Source organism: Anomaloglossus baeobatrachus, chromosome 8 (assembly GCF_048569485.1).
Source record: "Anomaloglossus baeobatrachus isolate aAnoBae1 chromosome 8, aAnoBae1.hap1, whole genome shotgun sequence".
NCBI lineage: Eukaryota > Metazoa > Chordata > Amphibia > Anura > Aromobatidae > Anomaloglossus > Anomaloglossus baeobatrachus.
This window is the reverse complement of record NC_134360.1, coordinates 102,163,155-102,183,343: the sequence shown is the minus strand read 5'-3', so window position 1 is coordinate 102,183,343 and position 20,189 is coordinate 102,163,155. Positions and strand designations below refer to the sequence as shown.

Sequence of the window (20,189 nt, the reverse complement as noted above, 5' to 3'; positions counted from 1 at the left end):
CACGGAAGTTTTTAATGTTGAGCTGTGAAAATAAAAAAAATAAATATTTTTTTCAAAAATCTTTTATTGAAGTGTATCAATGAGACAGGATACATACAAAGTAAGTGCAATTGCACCATTACAATATAGACAATAAATCACTCAATAGACCGCCCAAGCTCGACAACACGTGTCTAAGTATCCTGCAGAACTAAACTCAAGGGCGAACATAGAAACATAGGGGTCTCATATAATGTGAACATAACAATCCCAGTATTTGCTACCGTATGCAGAAACTGTTTTTATTGTAAATCTAAAATCATAGAGTAGTGTAGTAAGAATTATAAAAGGACAGAGAAGAGAGACGGAAGGACAAAGAAAAGAAGAGAAGAGAAACAAAACAAAACCAAAAAAAAAAAAAGGGGGGGGGGAGGGGGAGGGGCGAGGATGGTGCCATGTATTATTTGACCATGAATGGAATGTCACTTTCCGAGAACCATTGAGAAATCAGAGGACTCTCTAAACATAATCCAATCCTGCCACGTGTGGAAAAACTGTTCAGATTCAGACTCACTGTGAGCCGATAATCTTTCCATTCTACAGATATAATCCATCTCCAGAGACCAGTCCGCTATAGTTGGGGCTTCCCTAGATCTCCAACGCCTGGGAATAATAGACTTGGTGGCAGAAAGACAATGTTTAAGTAGACCCCTTTTGATAGTCTTAAAGGACCCTGGGAGCATCGACAAAAGGGCAGTTTGAGGAGAAATGGGAGGTCGCTCACCTGAGATATGACTAAAGATCTCGAAAACCTTACTCCATAGTTGGTGAATAGAAGGGCATTCCCACCATATGTGCAACATAGTACCTTTGGCTGTGTCAAATCTCCAGCAATTGTCTGATGTGGTGGGATAGAACTTCCGTAGATCGGCGGGGCACCTATAACACCTAGTGAGAATTTTGTAGTTCCTTTCCTGAAGTTTACGAGCCATGGTGAGTTTATGTGCACATAAGAAGGCCTCCTCCCATTCGCGCTCTGGAAAGGAAACATTCAACTCTTTTTCCCAATCCCTGACAAACCACAAATCTTTAACATCAAGTATAGATATGAGGATATTGTAAATTTGGGAAATCGTGTGTTGAGGAGTCGAGGTTTGGATCAGTAGTTTCTCAAAGGCAGAATGCGGAACTCTGATTCTGGCGATCGACATGAAAGAAAGGATCTAAATTGTAGGTAGGAGAACCATGGAACAGGGCAATCCGGACATAACGTTCTCAACTCTTGGAAAGAGGGGACAGCTAGAGAGCCAACGAGGGTCTGCTGAAGTCTCGTTTTGGAGTTACGGGACCAGATTAGAAATTTATCAACTCCCACTGCTGGAGGAAAGGCAGGGTTATCAAATAAAGGTGTCATCGGTCCAAGTTTGTCCGAGAGCTTATATTTAGATACTGCTTTATCCCATACCCGAAGGAGATCCCTTGTCAAAAAGGAGATAGAATCTCCAGCCGGGCGCGTGTTTCTTGGGATCCATGGCAAGGATGATAGGCTCAAATCGGACAAAGAGGACTCTACAGCCACCCATCCCTTCTGGTCCGATCTGTGGAACCAATCTACCACCCTAGCCAAAACAGTGGCGATATAGTACAGGTGGAAGTTTGGTAACCCCGTTCCTCCTCTACTTTTGGGTCTGGTAAGAAATCTGTTCGCCAATCGCGGTTTGCTCGTTCTCCAAATAAACCGATTACATGCTTTGTTTAGAAGTTTGAAAAATGTGCTAGGAAGGACGACTGGCACCGCTTGAAATAGATAAAGTAGCTTTGGTAAAATGTCCATTTTCAGGACGTTGATTCGTCCGAACCATGATAATCTGACCCTGTCGAAGACCTTGAGATCTGCTATGATACGATTTAATAATGGTTTATGGTTTTGTGAATATATCTGGGTCAAATCCGACGAAAGATTAATTCCCAAGTACTTTAGTGATGAAAGGCACCATTTGAACGGGAAAGAGCTTTGTACATGTTGCCGCCTTTCCTCAGGAATATTGATATTCAAAATTCCAGATTTTGTAAGGTTTACCATGAAGTTACTGACTATGCTATACATATCAAATTCTTTAAGTATGGATGGAAGAGAAGACTCAGGATCTGTGATATATATATTAGTATGTCGTCGGCATAAAGTGCAAGCTTATGCATGTTATTTCGGACCTGAATACCATGAATATTGGGGTTTTGCCTTAACGCTACGGCAAGGTGTTCCATCACGATGGCGTATAATAGAGGGAAGAGTGGACATCCCTGTCTAGTGCCGTTCTTTATGTTAAATGGGTCTGAATATTTTCCGTTGCAACGCACTTTAGCCGAAGGGTTTTGGTAGAGTGCTAGGATTTGGCTTATTAGGTCGGGTTTCAAGTAAATTTGGTGAAGGGCGCTTTTGAGGAAAGGCCAGCTGACTATCAAAGGCCTTTTCTGCATCGACCGATAAAATACACGAGGGTATTTTAGTCTTATGCGCATGTGATATAAGAAGCATAGTTTTTATAGCGTTATCCCTCGCTTCTCTTTGCGGGACAAACCCAACTTGATCGTTACATATCAGTCGAGGCAGAAGAGGCGCAAGTCTTGTGGCGATAAGCTTGGGAAAAAAACTTAATATCCAGATTGATGAGCGAAATTGGTCGATAGCTTTGACAACGTTCTGGGTCCTTTCCTGCTTTTGGAATGACTGTGATGTGTGCTTCGAGTGATTGTTTGGGGAAAGGGTTAGATACTGAGATTGCATTAAAAACCTTGGTCAGGAAGGGTACGAGTTGGGAGGCAAATATTTTGTAAAATTTGGCCGTATATCCGTCGGGTCCTGGACTTTTGTTGTTCGGGGCATCTTTTATAATTTGAAGAACTTCCTCTTCCGAGAACACTTGCCCAACAGAAGAAAAAAAAAAAAATTTACCACAAAATTGTTACTTGAACCAGACAGCTTCTTTTTTTTTATCAAGAGTAAAAAGGAAAAAAAAAAAAAAATCAGCATAACATTTATTGTGCAATTTCTCCTGAGTATGCTGATACCTTATGTGTGGTGGAAACCAACTGTTTGGGTGCACAGCAGGGCTCGGAAGGGAAGGAGTGCCATTTGACTGCACAATTGGCTGGAATCATTAGCGGACGCTATGTCGCATTTGGAAAGCCCCTAAGGTGCCTTAACAGTGGAGCTCCCCCACAAGTGACCCCATTCTGGAAACAAGACACCTCAAGGCTTTTATCTAGGTGTATAGTGAGCATTTTGAATCCATGAGCACTTCACAGAATTTGATAAGCTTAGGTTGCCATATTGAAAATTTTCATTTTTTTCACAAAAATGTTGATTTAGCATCAAAATTTCTCATTTTTTCAAGAGGCAACAACAAAACATGGACCCCACAGGTTGTTATCCAATTTTTTGTGAGCGCAGGGATACCCCACATGTGGCAAAAAATCTCTGTTTGGATAAATGGGAGGGCTTGGAATGGAAGGAGCACCATTTGAATTTTGGAAAAGTTGAAATAAATTGCGCGCACCATGTCACATTAGCAGGGCCCCTTAGGTACCTATACATTAGAAACCATCCACAAGTGACCCCAGTTTGGAAACTGGACTCAAGGATTTTATTCAGGAGTATAGTAAGCATTTTGAATCCACAGGTACTTCACAAAAATGTTGCTGTAGCAACAATATTCTCACGGCTATGTGGCCATGATCCAGCGACACGGCGTCTAGTACCCAGTTTCAGTCTTCCTGTAAAGATGTGGGTGTTGTGCACGGGAGAACGCAGCTGCCCATATCCACGATTTGGGTTCAGGCTGCTGTGGACTTTAGCTCTATTCTACCTGCAGAGAACACTTGTCTCCGCAGCATAAATTGACATGCTGAGGCTCGGGAAGGTGCACCACAGGTCGGTTTATGCTGCGAAGAAAAGAAGCACAGTGGGCACGGGATTTCTAAAAATCCTTCCACTGTGCTTCTACTACACAATGCAGCGTTATGGATGCAGGGAAAACACTCTGCGCCCAAAACGCTGCAAACCCTGATTGTGGGCACATAGCCTAAAATGCTACAATGGATGAATGGATATATGTCAAACATAAATATAAAGTCCCACCCCCCTGCATATTCTAAGCTGGCGCCCTTCAGTGACTTTCATGTGGCACTAAAGGATGCCTAGCCTTGTATTTAGCCCAAAAAAATAAATTAAATAAATGACGTGGGGTCCCCCCCTATTTTTGATAGCCAGCTAGGGTAAAGCAGACAGCTGTAGCCTGCAAACCACAGCTGACAGCTTCATCTTGTCTGGTGATCAATTTGGAGGGCTCCCCAAGCTGTTTTTTTTTTAAATTTTTTGTAAATAAATAATTAAAAAACAAACAAACGTGGGGTCCCCCCAAATTAGATCACCAAACAGCTGGGGTCTGGTATTCTCAGGGTGGGAAGAGCCATGGTTATTGGACTCTTCCCAGCCTAAAAATAGCAGGCCGCAGCCGCCCCAGAAGTGGCGCATCCATTAGATGTGTCAATCCTGGCGCTTCGCCCCAACTTATCCCGTTGCCCTGGTGCGGTGGCAAACGGGGTAATATATGGGGTTGACACCAGATGTGTAATGTCACCTGGCATCAAGCCCAGCAATTAGTGATGTCACGGCATCTGATACTAGACATAACTAATTGACAGTAATAAAAAAAAGAAAAAAAAATTTTAAAAAAAAATTTGAAAAACACACTCCCCAAAACATTCCCTCTTTCACCAATTTATTGAAAAGAAAAAAAAAAAAATATCCTGTAAGCCATTTTGAAAGTCCCACGTCCTTCTAGAATATGGGGGGGGCACGCTCAGGGAACGTGTCCCCCACTTTCTAAGAGTGCAGACCTTCCATTTGAGGAGAGTGGGGGCAAAGAATCTGCACCCACTCTCCCCGGGTCACAGCTGCAGAGTCCGTGCAGTGAGCCAGCGTTTCTGAAGGCAAAGCAGGAAGCTGAGCTGACAGCCCCACTCTTCACATATGACCGGCGTCTGCTGTGAAGGAGGAGTGGGCCGCGGGCCATCAGCGCTCCGACAGGTACAGGGGAACACCGGGAGACACCGGGGGGAATAGGGGGTGACCTGGCAGTGCCTGGGGAGGAGTTTTCTGTCGCATGTGTGATGGCACATGCGACAGAAGTTAGAGGAAATGGGTAAATGCGGGCGGTGCGCTGCTGTGCGCGCCGCCCTCTTGGATTTTCGGGAGGGGGTTGGGAGTCGGGGGGGGGGGAGCACTTCGGCGGGGGAGGAGATTTATCTCCCAGCTGACATGTTTGTTCATGCCAGATGGGAGATAAATAATTTTTTACCGGCGCTGAAACCCCGGAGATTTTCTGACACTAGGGGGCGCTATTCGCTTATTTCTGCCCGCCGTTTATAAACGGCAGATCAGAATAAGGACCTTATTCTGCCGCCGTTTATCTCCGTAAGGCTGTCGTAATGGGGTTAAACATCTTACAAAAATAAAACAACATCATGACACCATAATATGTCAATTAAATATGCAAATGTATTTTATTAACTGTGTTGAGAACAAATATAAATATTGTTTTTTTTAATTTATGGGGTAAGTTTCATTCTTTTTCATAAGTACCGTGTTTTTCGCTTTATAAGACGCACTTTTGTTCCCCCAAATTTTGGGGGAAAGTAGGGGGTGCGTCATATGATTATGGGCTGGGGCAGCGGCGCATATTATATTTGCCTGCGTCCCCCTTTGATGGCACATGCCCCCCCTGTGTTAGATATGGCCCCCATGCTGCTACCCATAGTAAAATAAAAAAACTCTTTATTTACCTTCTCCAGCGCTGATCTCCCGGTCTCTCTACTGCCGCGGTGATTAGGCACGCAGAGATGATATCACTCTGCTGTGCCGATCACATGACCAGCACCGAGAAGCAGGAAGTGGAGGAGCTCAGCAGCACGGAGGGAGGCACGAGGGAGGACAGCACTGGAGAAGGTAAGGAAAGAGTGTTTTATTTTACTATGGGCAGCAGCAGGGGGGCCATATCTAACACAGGGGGACGTGTGCCATCCATAAGGGGCCATATCTAACACAGGGGGACGTGTGCCATCCATAGGGGGCCAAGGGCAGCATAGGGGGATGTGTGCCATCCATAGGGGGTCATGGGCAGCACAGGGGGACGTGTGCCATCCATAGGGAGACGTGTGCCAGCAATAGGGGACGTGTGCCAGCAATAGGGGATGTGTGCCAGCAATAGGGGACGTGTGCCAGCAATAGGGGACGTGTGCCAGCAATAGGGGGCTATATTCAATATAAGGGGCCATATCCAGATTAAGGGGGCTAATTTTAGGATGGGGGGGCTATGAGAGTCATATACCCTATATGATTTGTTAGATGGACACTGGCATTATAAGATGGACCCCATTTAACAAAAAAAAAAAATCTTTTCCTTCACCAAATTTGGGGGTGCGTCTTATCTGGCGCGTCTTATAAAGCAAAAAATACGGTAAATACAAAAGATTTTGATCCAAATTTATTACAAAGTACAATGTATAAAGAGAAAAAGAACCTCGGACCTCTCAGACTGGAAGAAACATTACAAAATTATTACATCATTAAAAGGGAGCCTGTCAAGTGGAAAAGGACATTTTTGTGTACTCCCCGTAAAATGTCTTTCTTGGAGCCTTTCATTGGGGGACACAGACAGTGGGCTATATGGTGTCTCCAGGGGAGGCTTGACACTAGGTTTAAAAAAAAAAAAAGTTAGCTCCTCCTCCCACAGCATATAACCCATGCTAGGCGGGAACTAGCTCAGTTTGGTGTAAAAGCAGTAGGAAAAGGATAACCAAAACCACAAGGGCGGGAGCTGTGTCCCCCAATGAAAGGCTCCAAGAAAGACATTTTACGGTGAGTACACAAAAATGTCCTTTCCTTTCTCGCCTTTTCATTGGGGACACAGACAGTGGGACGTCCCAAAGCAGTCCCTGGGTGGGAACTGAACTATTAACAGTGTATAACATCAGACTAAGAGCTGACTAACAACTGCAACTGCAGTGAACTCATATCAAAACACTGTCAAGAACCGAGCAGTGGCCACTTATAAATGGGCCACTGCTGCCTGAAGGACTTGTCTTCCAAGAGCAGCATCCGCGGAGGCATGCGTATGCACTCTGTAGAATTTTGTGAACGTGTGCACAGTGGACCAGGTAGCGGCCTTGCAAAGTTGGGCCACCGAAGCCTGATCGCGGATAGCCCAGGAGGCACCCACTGCTCGTGTAGAGTGGGCCCGCACAGATTGAGGGGGAATGGCACCTCGTGCTTTGTATGCCTCACAGATGGCAGTCCTGATCCATCGAGAAATTGTGGATTTAGACGCCGGGTTGCCCTTTTTGTGTCCTACTGGGAGGACGAAAAGGGCATCAGACTTGCGCAACGGCGCTGCTCTGGAGATGTAGATTCGCAGAGCCCTGACAAGATTGAGAGTGTGAAGGGCTTTCTCAAAAGGAGTGGACCGGGGCCGGGCAGAATGACGGCAACACAATGTCCTCGTTCAGGTGGAAAGAGGATACGACCTTCCACCTTATGATGGAATATCAGGTAAGGTGAGCGACAGGAAAGAGCTGCCAGTTCGGACACTCGCCTGATAGAGGTAATAGCGACTAAAAAGGCAACTTTCCAAGACACTCGTTGAAGAGAGATTTCTCTGAGGTTCGAAAGGAGGAAGTTAAAGGACTCCCAGAACCAGATTCAGATCCCAGGGATCTAAGGGGTGGCGATAAGGAGGGACCAAATGCGCTACCCCTTGAAGAAAGGTACGGACCTGAGGGCAAGAAGCCAGCTGCTTCTGGAGAAAAAAAAAAAAAAAAAAAAGTGTGCCTGCTAGCCGTGGGTGGAATCGTTTCCACCCGCGGCCATTAACCCCTTACATTTCGCTGCCAAAATCTGGCAGCGATATGTATATGGGCCCGCCCCCACTGGAAGTCATGTGACATGATCACGTGACTTTCGTCGGTTGCCATGGTAGCACAGGGTCATGTGATGACGCCTGTAGCTAACATGACTCACGTCCTCTCAATGCCGGAATACAGCCGGCATTGAAAGTGAAGCAGCAAATCTGCAGTTCTCAGCTCTGTAGCTGAGATCTGCAGATAGTGCAAAGCGATCGGATTGCTTATCGCTATAGCCCCCTGGGGGGACTAGTAAAATAAAAAAAAAAAAGGTTTTAAAAAGTAAAGTTTTAAAAAATTAAAAAGAAAATAATGAAAAACCTAAAAGTTCAAATCCCCATTGAAAATTAAAGGGTTAAAAAAATAAAAAATACACACATATTTGGTATCGCCACGTTCAGAAATGCCGATCTATCAAAATATAAAATCAATGAATCTGATCAGTAAACGGCGTAGCGTCAAAAAATTCCAAACGCCAAAATTACGTTTTTTGGTCGCCGCAAATTTTGCGCAAAATGCAATAACAGGCGATCAAAACGTAGCATCTGCGCTAAAATGGTACCGTTAAAAACGTCAGGTCGAGACGCAAAAAATAAGCCATCACTGAGCCTCAGACCCTGAAAAATGAGAACGCTATGGGTTTTGGAAAATGGCGCAAAACGTGCGCCACATTTTTTGGACAAGCTTGTGAATTTTTTTTAAACCCTTAGATACAAGTAAACCTATACATGTTTGGTGTCTACAAACTCGCACCGACCTGAGGCATCACATAAATACCTTAGTTTTACCATATAGTGAACACAGTGAATAAAATATCCCAAAACCTATTGTACGATCACACTTTTTTTGCAATTTTTCCGCACTTGGAATTTTTTTGCCGTTTTCCAGTACACTATATGGTAAAACGTATGGTTTCATTTAAAAGTACAACTCGTCCCGCAAAAAACAAGCCCTCATATGGCAAGATTGATAGAAAAATAAAAAAGGTACGCCTCTCGGAAGAAGGGGAGCAAAAAACAAAAACGCAAAAACGGAAAGTGCCCGGGGGCTGAAGGGGTTAAGGGTACTGAGAGCAAGACCAGAGTCCAGACCGTCTTGCAAAAAAGCAAGAACATTAGGGATTGAAAAGGTCAGGGGCGACAGATTATGACGTCCTGTGGTAAATGCTGGCGGAGGAAGGCTTCCGAGCATTAAGCATGGTATGAACTACCCTGGAAGAAAGACCCGATTTGGCTAGAATCAGGGATTCAAGCGCCACGCTGTCAAATGCAGCTGTGTCTGTATCCTGGTAGAATATTGGACCTTGCGACAGAAGATCCGGGCGGTCGGGAAGACGCCAGGGAGTGTCGCTGAGAAGTTGGAGGAGCTCTGGATACCAGGCTCTCCTGGGCCAGTCCGGGGCCACGAGGATCACCGGGATTCCCTCCGCTTTGATTTTCTTGATTACTTTCGGAATGAGAGGAAACGGAGGGAAGATGTAGGGCAGGCGAAACTGCGACCATGGAAAGACTAGGGCGTCGGAGCCGAGCGCTAGCGGGTCTCTCGACCGAGATATGAAGGGACGTATTTTGGCATTCATTCGAGACGCCATGAGGTCCACATCCGGGAGTCCCCAACGAAGAGTGATCTGATGGAACACTTCGTCGTGGAGGGACCATTCCCCTGCCGCTAGAACTTGCCTGCTGAGAAAGTCTGCGGCCCAGTTGTCTACCCCTGGGATATGGACAGCTGAAATAATGGGGATGTGCTTCTCTGCCCAAAGAAAAATCCTGGATACATCCTTCATCAGTGCGAGTTCCTCCCTGACGGTTGATGTAAGCCACGGCCGTGGCATTGTCTGACTGGATCCAAACAGGGAGGCCCAATAGTAGGGGTTGAAAATTCTGAAGGGCTCTGATCTCCAGAACATTGATGTGCAGAGAGCGCTCGGAAGGAGACCAGCGTCCCTGAACAGTGTGGTGGAGAAACACCGCCCTCCAGCCTATCAGGCTGGCATCCGTCGTGACTACCTGCCAGTGGACCAGGCGGAAGGACTTCCCTTGAGATAGGGATGAGGCTTGAGTCCACCAGACGAGGGAGCTGAGCGCAGACCGAGATAGGCGGACTGACCGGTCCAGGGAAGCTGGATTCTTTCCCCAGGAGGATAGAAGATCCAGTTGTAGAGGGCGCAGATGGAATTGGGCAAAGGACACAGCTTCTATGACCGCCACCATCTTGCCTAACACTCTCATTCCATTCCGAAGGGATGTGTGACGGCGAGAGCGGAGGGATTGGGCGGCTCGGATCAGGGAAGACCTCTTGTCCTCTGGAAGAAAAACCCGGGACTGAGCCGTGTCTATCAGCATACCTAGAAAGGGGATGCGCTGATGAGGAATGAGGGATGACTTTTTGAAGTTGATAAGCCACCCTAGCCTTGACAGTGTGTCTAGGCAAATCTGCACGCTTTCTGAGCAAACGTGAAGAGAGCTCCCTTTGACAAGAAGGTCGTCCAAATGGGGAACGACCAGGATGCCTCTGGGGTGTAAAATGGACATGACGGCCGCCATGACCTTTGTGAAGACCCAAGGCGCAGTGGCCAGCCCAAAGGGGAGGGCCCTGAATTGGAAAGGACGGTGTCCTACAACAAAGCGAAGGAACAGTTGATGAGACACATATGGGAATGTGTAAATAAGCATCTTGAACGTCTATGGAAGCTAGGAATTCTCCAGGTTCCATGGCGGCTAGTACTGCTCTCAATGATTCCATTCGGAAAGTTCGAATCCGTACGCATTTGTTCAGCCGTTTGAGGTCCAAGATAGGGCGGACAGAGCCATCTTTTTTGGCAACGACAAAAAGGTTTGAATAGAAACCTTTGCCGCGCTGTTCCAGGGGCACTGGAATGATAACGTTTTCTTTCTGTAAAGAGGCTATGGCCTGAAATAAGGCCTGGCTTTGCGTTTTGGACTTTGGAAGATGAGAACGCAGAAACCTGTTGGCCGGCAGGGAATGGAAATCGATTTTGTAACCTGAGGTGACGATTTCTCAAACCCAAGCATCGTGAGTGTGGTCTAGCCAGATATCTCGAAAAAGCAGAAGCCACCCTCCCACAGGAGTCGGATCTGCGGGATACCTGGCGTCATGCTGAGGGGCCTGTACAGAGCGAGGTCCTTTGGGTTTAGGTTGCTTGGAGTGGGAACGCCAAGAAGATCCCCTTGAGGGACCGGATCCTCGATCTGAGCGTTGGGACGGTCCTTGGGCCGATGGTTTTTAGGGGGCAGGCCGAAAGGACTGCCTGCGCCAAGAAGATTTTTTGAAATTTTTGGCTACAGGCCGCTTTTGTGGTAGAATGGTACTTTTACCACCCGTCGCCTCAGATATGAGTTTGTCCAGGGATTCACCAAACAGACGAAGACCCTGGAAGGGGAGTGTGGACAGGGACTTCTTGTCCCTGGTACAGGGACCTTGACCTTGTCCCTGACACAGGGACTTCTTGGAGGCACTGTCCGCATTCCATATTTTTAGCCACAGAACCCTGCGGGCGAAGACAGCATTGGCTGCCGTTAGGGCTGACCAGCTAGCTGCATCTAGGGAGCCGTGAAAAAAATTAGAGGCGAGAGAGAACAAATCAAAAATCTCAAGAGCCTCCGGAGGAATATTGCAAGGGCGAAGCCACTTGCGCAGGTTCCTACTCCACACGCTCATAGCTCTTGCCGCACATGTCATGGTAAACAGGGGGCGCAGAGAGGAGCCCGAAGCCTGGAAAATAGATTTGACCGCAGCCTCAACTGCGCAGTCGGATGAGTCCTTGAGAGACGCGTTGTCTGAAACAGACATAACCGTGTGTTTAGCCAGTCTGGATACTGGCGGATCCACAACGGGGGGAACCGACCAGGGCTTAACCATTTCCGGAGGAAAGGGATAAGCGAATGAAGAGGATTTTTTATTAAACCTCCCATCAGGGTGATCCCACCGTTTAGATATGATTTGATGAAAAATCGGATCCTGGGCAAAGGACTTAGGCTTCTTGGCTCGCTTGATTGCCGACTGAGAAGTCGAGTCCGAGGGCTGATCAGAAATCGACAGAGAGTGATTGACAGCCGCTATTAAAGTGTCTTCCATATGCCTAGACTCAGAAGGGACATCTGAATCAGAGTCAGAGTCTCGGGAATCGTGACTACTAAAAGGTCACGGAGCCCGAGTCAGACTGGCCATCGTGTGAGTCAGACGAGGCGGAGCGGTCGCAATGGCGCCTTTTGGAGACAGCCTTTTTACGTACTGGGGATGATACACCAGACGAAGGCGGGCTCCTCTGAGGGAGCTGAGCCGGGGGGAGGCTGTGGGAGCCAGTGGAAGGCTGAGATATCTGAGCGGCCAGGTCATCTAACCTTTTAGACATCAGAAGAGCCCATGCAGGGATAGCCTCATCAGACGGGGGTGCTGCCTGAACGGTGGCCGGGGCCGAACCCACAGATTGCACGACCCCCTGGTCCGGCAACGCCTGTTGTGACATTGTAGTAGGGGCATCGCAGCCCCGGCAGAGTGGATAGCTCCGACCATTGGGAAACGAGCTTTCACAGGTGGTACAAGCATAGTACAGGTCCATAAGAGGATGCCTGGGAAGCTTTATCACCCTTGCGCTTTTTACGCATGTCAGCAACAAACGTACAATTATACTGTGAGCCTCTAGCAGTATTACACTACTGTGGGTGAGGAGCTACTAGCAGTATTAGAAAGGGACTGCTATACAGAGCTGGTATATACCAATAGTAAAGTGGCATACACTGCCAAACAGTCAGTATATACCTGCAGGCACAGTCAGTATATACTGATAAAAGCTGATATACACCGCCAGCCAGCAGACACACACCGCTAGAAAGACAGCGATATACCACTGAGCAGAGAAGTATATAGTGCTGCAGAGTTGCAGAGCCAAGGAGGCGATCTCACCCGTGTCTGCTCCCCACATGTAATCGCGTCCAGTGTTCTCAGGCAGCATGCAAGGGACGGGTACACGTCATTTCCCTACCTGCTCTTGCTCCGTCTAAAGACGCGTCGGTCCTGGGATGCGGAGATCTCGGGGACGCATCTTCGGCTCAAGGCTAGCAGGTGCTCAGCTCTGCTTAGCCCTCTGGAGCTACCTCTGTGAGGTGCTTCCAGGGAGCCTGGAGGGGTACGCAGACCCGACCATTTGGGCGTGAGGGAAGACTGACGGCTTTTGCACACCAGTTTTCCTCTGCCCGTAAGCGGGGGGAACGAGGGTGAGCACACCCTGGTATTGCCCCATAGTCAAAAATAGAATAAAAATCACAAAGAAAAGAAATAAATAAACAAAAAACATGAGCTGGCCTGGGGCTCAGGCCAGACGTGTCAGCCTCCCTGCTGACACTAAAAAGAACTGAGCTAGTTCCCGCCTAGCTGGGGTTATATGCTGTGGGAGGAGGAGCTAACTCTTTTTTTTAAACCTAGTGTCAAGCCTCCCCTGGAGACACCATATAACCCACTGTCTGTGTCCCCCAATGAAAAGGCGAGAAAGGAAATGCTGTTAACCTGCAGATATGGGGTTAATCTGTAGGTTAATAGCATTCTGAACTTGCCCGGCGCACGCACATGAAACCCCTGCTGGGAGGAAATTAACTTTAATCCTCTTGGCAGCGTTCACCGATTTCACTAATGGAGGCGGCGCCTGCGTGGGTTCAGTCATCTCTCCGTGCATGGAGAGCAGCTGTTGTAGCCATGACACCTGCAATGACTGACAGCTTCCTCTAAGGCTATGTACCCACTGGAGCTCGTACCTGCGGATATATTTGCAGGTACGGCCGCAGGTTTACCGCAGCTGCCCACCGGCGTCCGCAGCTATTTTTAGCTGCGGAAGTACAGCGATGTAGCTGCGGTAAACCTGCGGACTTGCATGCGATTTACCTGCAGATGTCCCGGCCTCTATCTCCATAGTGGAGGGCTGGGATTTCCGTAGGTAATTCCGCAGGAATAATTGAAATACAGTTACGTGCGGCTGCGGGACATCCGCAGCATGTTCTGCAGCCGCACATTCCGCAGCGTGGACACAGACACTCCCCATGTCCCATAGGATAACATGGGGAGGGTCTGTACTTGCTGAAACCTGCGGATTTATCTGGAAAATACAGATAAATCCGCAGGTTTTCCGCTGCAAAATCCGCAGAAGCAAGCTCCCGTGGGCACATAGACTAAAGGTGGTGTCACACATAGCGACAACGACGTCACTGCTAAGTCACCATTTTCTGGAGTACACATCGGATAATTAACCCGATGTGAACTCTGGCTAGGAGTGCAGGGAGCCAGCGCTAAGCGTTGTGCTCTCACGCTGCCAGTGCCGGCTCCCTGCTCCCTGCACACGTACCTGGAGAACACATCGGGTAATTAACCCGATGTGTATTCTGGCTAGGAGTGCCGGGAACAGGGAGCGTGAGAGCGGCGGACGCTAGTAACTAAGGTAAATATCGGGTAACCAAGAGAAGTGCTTTCCTTGGTTACCCGATATTTACCTTAGTTACGTTTCCAAGCGTTGCTGCTGGCTGGGGGACTGGTCACTGGTGAGATCTGCCTGTTTGACAGCTCACCAACGACCATGTAATGACGCAGCAGCGATCCTGATAAGGGCAGATCGCTGGTCATGATCGCTGCTGCGTCGCTATGTGTGACACTACCTTAAGGCCCCCTTCACACATCCGTGTCTCCGATACCTGTGATGTCCGTTTTCACACAAACCAGAGAGCTGGTCACATGTAGACCCATAAAGATCATGCGTGTTTTCACATGGACAGTGTGGAGCATACATGTGTCCGTGTGCTCCACACGTAGACATGTCCGTTTTTCTCCGGCAGCATTGATGTCACATGGCCCACACACTGATGTGATCCATGTGACATCAGTGTGACACATACCAGGGAAAAACACTGTCTGTGAAATAAAATGCTTTTCTATACTCACCTGTCTACAGCACTGCTGTCTTTGGTGCTGTCACTTCCTTCCAACCTCCGTTCATTATGCTCATCATATATTCGTGCACCAAGAACCGGAAGCAGCAGCAGGGAGTCAACAGGGCCAGAGACTGCAAAGCGGAAGACATCAGCACCACGGACAGCAGCGCCAGGGACAGGTGAGCAGAAAGTTCCTGATCTCCTTGTGTTATCGTGGATAGAACACGGAGAACACATATGTGCCAAAATCATGGCACACGGAGTGCCATACGCACCTTTTACACGTCCGTGCAAAACGTGTGTGGTTTTTCACAGACGTGTGAAAGAGGCCTAATGCAAAGTGGATGTCAGTAATTGTGGGAGGGAGCGGTTACGGCCGCCGCACTCCATACAGAGGGTGATGACGGGACCCGCGCCACTGCCAACCCAATGACTGAAACCGGAATGCTGCCAAGAGAATTAAAGTTAATTTCCTCCCAGCAGTGGGATTCAATGTGCAGGTGCCAGGCAAGTTCAGAATGCTACTAACCTACAGATCAAGTTAACCCCTTATCTGAAGGTTAATAGCATTTTTCCACTTGACAGGTTCCCCTTAAGTGAATGTGAAATTAAGTGAATGGGATCGTCCAGCCTTTTAACTCCTTCAGCCCCCAGCCTATTTTGACCTTACTGACCTCGCCATTTTCCGCAATTCTGACCAGTGTCCCTTTATGAGGTTATAACTCTGGAACGCTTAAACGGATCCTGGGGATACTGAGATTGTTTTTTCATGACATATTGTATTTTATGAAAGTGGTGAATTTAAGCCGATATTTTTTGTGTTTATTTTTTAAAATTTCGGAAATTTGGCGAAAATATTGAAAATTGCGCAATTTTCAAAATTTTAAAATTTTATGCCCATAAATCTGAGAGATAACTCACACAAAATAGTTAATAAATTACATTTCCCACATGTCTACTTTACATCAGCGCAATTTTCGAAACAATTTTTTTTTCAGTTAGAAAGTTAGAAGGGTTCAAAGTTCATCAGCAATTTTTCATTTTTCCAACAAAATTTACCCAAAAAATTTTTTTAGGGACTACATAACATTTAGAGTGACTTTGAAAAGCCTATGCGACAGAAAATACCCAAAAGTGACCCCATTCTAAAAACTGCACCCCTTCACTCAAAACCATATTCAAGAAGTTTATAAACCCTTTACATGCTTCACAGGAACCAAAGCAATGTGGAAGGAGAAAATGAAAAATTTTAATTTTTACACAAAAATGTTACTGTAGCTATAAAATGTAGCATTTTTACAAGGGTATCAGGAAAAAATAGACCATAAACTTTATTATGCAATTTCTCCTGAGTACAAAGATACCTCATATGTGGTGGAAATCAAATGTTTGGGCGCACAGCAGGGCTCGGAAGGCAAGGAGCGCTTTTTGACTTTTCAAACGCAAAATTGTCTGGAATCGTTAGTGGATGCCATGTTGCGTTTGGAGACCCCCTGTGGTGCCTAAACAATGGAGCTCCCCCACAAGTGACCCCATTTTGGAAACTAGACCCCTCATGGACTTTATCTAGATGTTTAGTGAGCCTTTTGAACCCCTGGGGGCTTCACAGAAGTTATAACGTTGAGCCGTGAAAATAATTTTATTTATTTTTTTTACCACAAAATTGTTACTTCAGCCAGGTAGTTTTTTTTTTTTTTTTTTTTTTTTTACAAGGGTATCAGATAAAATTACACCATAAAATGTTTTGTGCAATTTCTCCTGAGTACACAGATAGCTCATATATGGTAGAAATCAAATGTTTGGGCGCACAGCAGGGCTCGGAAGGCAAGGAGCGCTTTTTGACTTTTGGAGCTAATTTTCCATTGAAAAACTCAAATGGAGCTCCTTCCCTTCCGAGCCCTGCTGTGCACCCAAACCGTAATTTATGACCACATATGAGGTATCTGTGTACTCAGGAGAAATTGCCCAACAAATTTTAGGATCCACTTTATCCTGTTGCCCATGTGAAAAAGAAACAATTGAGGCTAAAAGAAAATATTTGTGAAAAAAAAAAAGTATTTTTTTCATTTTTACGGATCAATTTGTGAAGCACCTGGGGGTTCAAAGTGCTCACTATGCATCTAGATAAGTTCCTTGGGAGGTCTAGTTTCCATAATGGGTCACTTGTGGGAGAGCACCAATGTTTAGGCACACAGGGGCTCTCCATACGCAACATGGTGTCCGCTAACAATTTGAATGGAAAAATAGCTCCAATTGTTAGCGGACACCATGTCGCGTAAGGAGAGTATGTAGAGTATGTTAGGTTGGTGTGTGTGTGTAGTGTAGTATACGTCAGGTTGGTGTGGTGTAGTGTATGTCAGGTTGGTGTGTGTGGTATAGTGTACACTACATACACCAACCTGACATACACTACGTCAGGTTGGTGTGTGACTTATTGTACGTCAGGTTAGTGTGCGGTATAGTGTAGTGTACGTCAGGTTGATGTGTGGTGTAGTATATACCACACACAACCTGATGTACACTACAACACACACACCAACCTGACAGTGTATGTCAGGTTGGTGTAGTGTAGGTCAGTTTGGTGTGTGGTGTAGTGTACGTCAGGTTGGTGTGTGTGGTTTAGTGTACATCAGGTTGGTGTGTGTGGTGTTGTTTATGTCAGGCTGGTGTGGGTGAGTTCTGTAGGGGAATGTCAGCATGTGTTTAGTCAAAGGACGTGTGATTAATTCTGAGGCATTCATTCAAACACAGTCCAGGTTTTTCAGGACACGTTTCACATTGGAAACAAGTCTCCTTCTTATCCCCTTTTTATAGCAGACCCGGCACCTTTTTCTTGACATTCCCTCACCGGGAAAATGTTGGCCTGGTACCATACGGGAAACTTGAGTTCTTGAGGTGCTGGGGCCTGCTCCTTCCTCATCTCCAAACATGAGGGCCTTTATCACCGTCTCCTGGAACTGAAGGAAGGTGTTGTTGGTCTGGCCTGTACATCGTGAGAGCACGTATGCGTTATACAGTGCCATCTGTACGATATGCACGGCCAGCTTCTTGTACCACACCTTCGCCTTCCGCATGGCACCATAGGGCTGGAGGACTTGATCAGAAAGATCAACTCCCCCCATGTGCTTGTTGTACCCCAGGGCACAGTCCGGTTTGTAGACCTGTGCTGAGGAACCTCTAACGGTGGTGGCCGTGGTGCCGGGACCATGGATTGTTGTCAAGAAAAAGGCGTCCCTTTTGTCTTTGAACTTGACCACAACCATGTTGCCGCTACATTGGGCTCGGCTCTCACCCTTAGGGAGAGGCTGCTCAACTAGCGACAAAGGGAGACCCCTCTGGTTTCTGCGCACAGTACCGCAAGCGGCGGTAGTTCTGGCAGAGAGGGATTGAAAGAGTGGGATGCTTGTGTAAAAGTTATCAACGTACAGATGGTAACAATTAACAAGCAGTGGGTGGATCAAATCCCACACTATTTTCCCACTCACCCCCAAAGTAGGTGGGCATTCTGGGGGCTGGATCCTGCTATCCTTCCCTTGGTAAACTCTAAAGCTGTGAGTGTACCCTGAGGTACTCTCACACAGCTTATAGAGTTTTATCCCGTACCTGGCCCTTTTACTTGGCAGGTACTGACGGAATTGAAGCCTCCCTTTGAAGTGGATGAGGGATTCATCCACACAAATTTCCCTTTTGGGAATGTACACTTCAGAAAACTTGTTGCTGAAGTGCTCGATGACCGGTCGAATTTTGAACAGTCTATCAAAATTCGGATCATCGCGGGGAAGGCTGTCCGCATTGTCCCTAAAATGAAGAAACCTATGAACGGCCTCAAACCATTTGCGGGTCATGACCATGCCAAATATTGGAGTTTGATATAAAATATCAGTACTCCAGTATTGGCGAATTTCTGGTTTCTTCATAATCCCCATGTGAAGGACCAGTCCCCAATATTTCATCATTTCTACTGAGTCAATGGGACTCCAAGTAGAATATGATGAATTTGGGTTTTCGGACAAAAATTGCTGGGCATATAGTTTGCTCCACCATAAGACTGACAATTGACTCAGAGAAATAGACTTTGAAAAGTGTATTTCTCTGAGGTTGGCAGTCTCGAACTGGATTCCTGATTGGGGAACGAAACCAGGAATCCGTGGAGCAAAATTTTCAGGGACAGGGGTCCAGATGGGGGCACTAGTGCTAGGTTGGGCATCACTAGCACTAGGTTGGGGGGTACTCACACTTGGCTGTGGGTCTTCTCCCATGGCCTCCGGCTCTTCTCCCACGGCCTCCGGACAATCTCTTGTCCTGCGACGTCTTCGTGGCGGCGAGTCTGTGTCACTGGAGGAGGAAGAGTGGGAGGAATAGAGAAAAGTGTGTGTGTGTGTGTGTGTGTGTGTGTGTGTGTGTGTGTGTGTGTGTGTGTGTGTGTGTGTGTGTGTGTGTGTAAAAAAAAAAAACCCTAAACTTTATTAGTGTGCGTGTGCATGTGAGAGTGTTTAGTGAAACTTTCTACGGCAGGCCGCGGGCAGTCAGGCGCACGGAGGGCAGGCCGCAGGCAGTCAGGCGCACGAAGGGCAGGCGGTGATCACTGAGGCACGGGGGGGGGGGGGGGAAATCACTGGGGCACAGGGGGGGGAATCACTGGGGCACGGGGGGGGGAGGGGGTGGAAGGATCACTGGGGCACGGGGGGGGGGGAATTACTGGGGCACAGGTGGGGGATCACTGGGGCACAGAGGGGCCCTCACAGCACTCAGGACGCTGGCAGAAGCAGGGCAGTGAGTGATCACAGGGCAGGGGGGGAGGGAGCTCAGGTCGGGGTGGGGGGCTGGTATTGGACGCCCGGGAGGGGGGGGGGAGGCGGAGGGAGTGTAACCGGACGACGGGGGGAGCGTAATCGGACGACGGGGGGAGCAGAGATCGGGGTGGGTGTGGGAATCGGATGGCAGAGGGAAGTGGGGGACAAATACTACCGGATGGCAGCGCGGTGATCGGCGGCGGCAGCAGCAGCAGGGGACCTCGCTCTTCGCCTTCCACGGACAGGATGAGGCTGAAGGAGGAGGGCACCCACTGGTCACACTGCCCCTCCAAATCTGATTGGAGGGATAGCATCACATGGACGCTAGCTCCAATCAGATCGGGGGGAGGTGACACAGAGGTAATTATGCTCCAGCCAATGGCTGATGATATTGCATCATCAGCCATGGATGGATTTGAATATTTCACCAAGTTTGATTGGTGAAATATTACAATCGTTCTGATTGAATGTGAAAGTGACACTTTCAACAGCCAATCAGAGCGATCGTAGCCACGGGGGGGGG

General features: G+C 47.5%; 1 protein-coding gene across 5 annotated transcripts in view; it reads right to left on the bottom strand.

Moving 5' to 3' along the window:
• The window catches only part of L3MBTL2 (L3MBTL histone methyl-lysine binding protein 2), a 331,885-nt gene that overhangs the window by 276,084 nt on the left and 35,612 nt on the right, over nt 1-20,189 (bottom strand). The window lies entirely within an intron of this gene.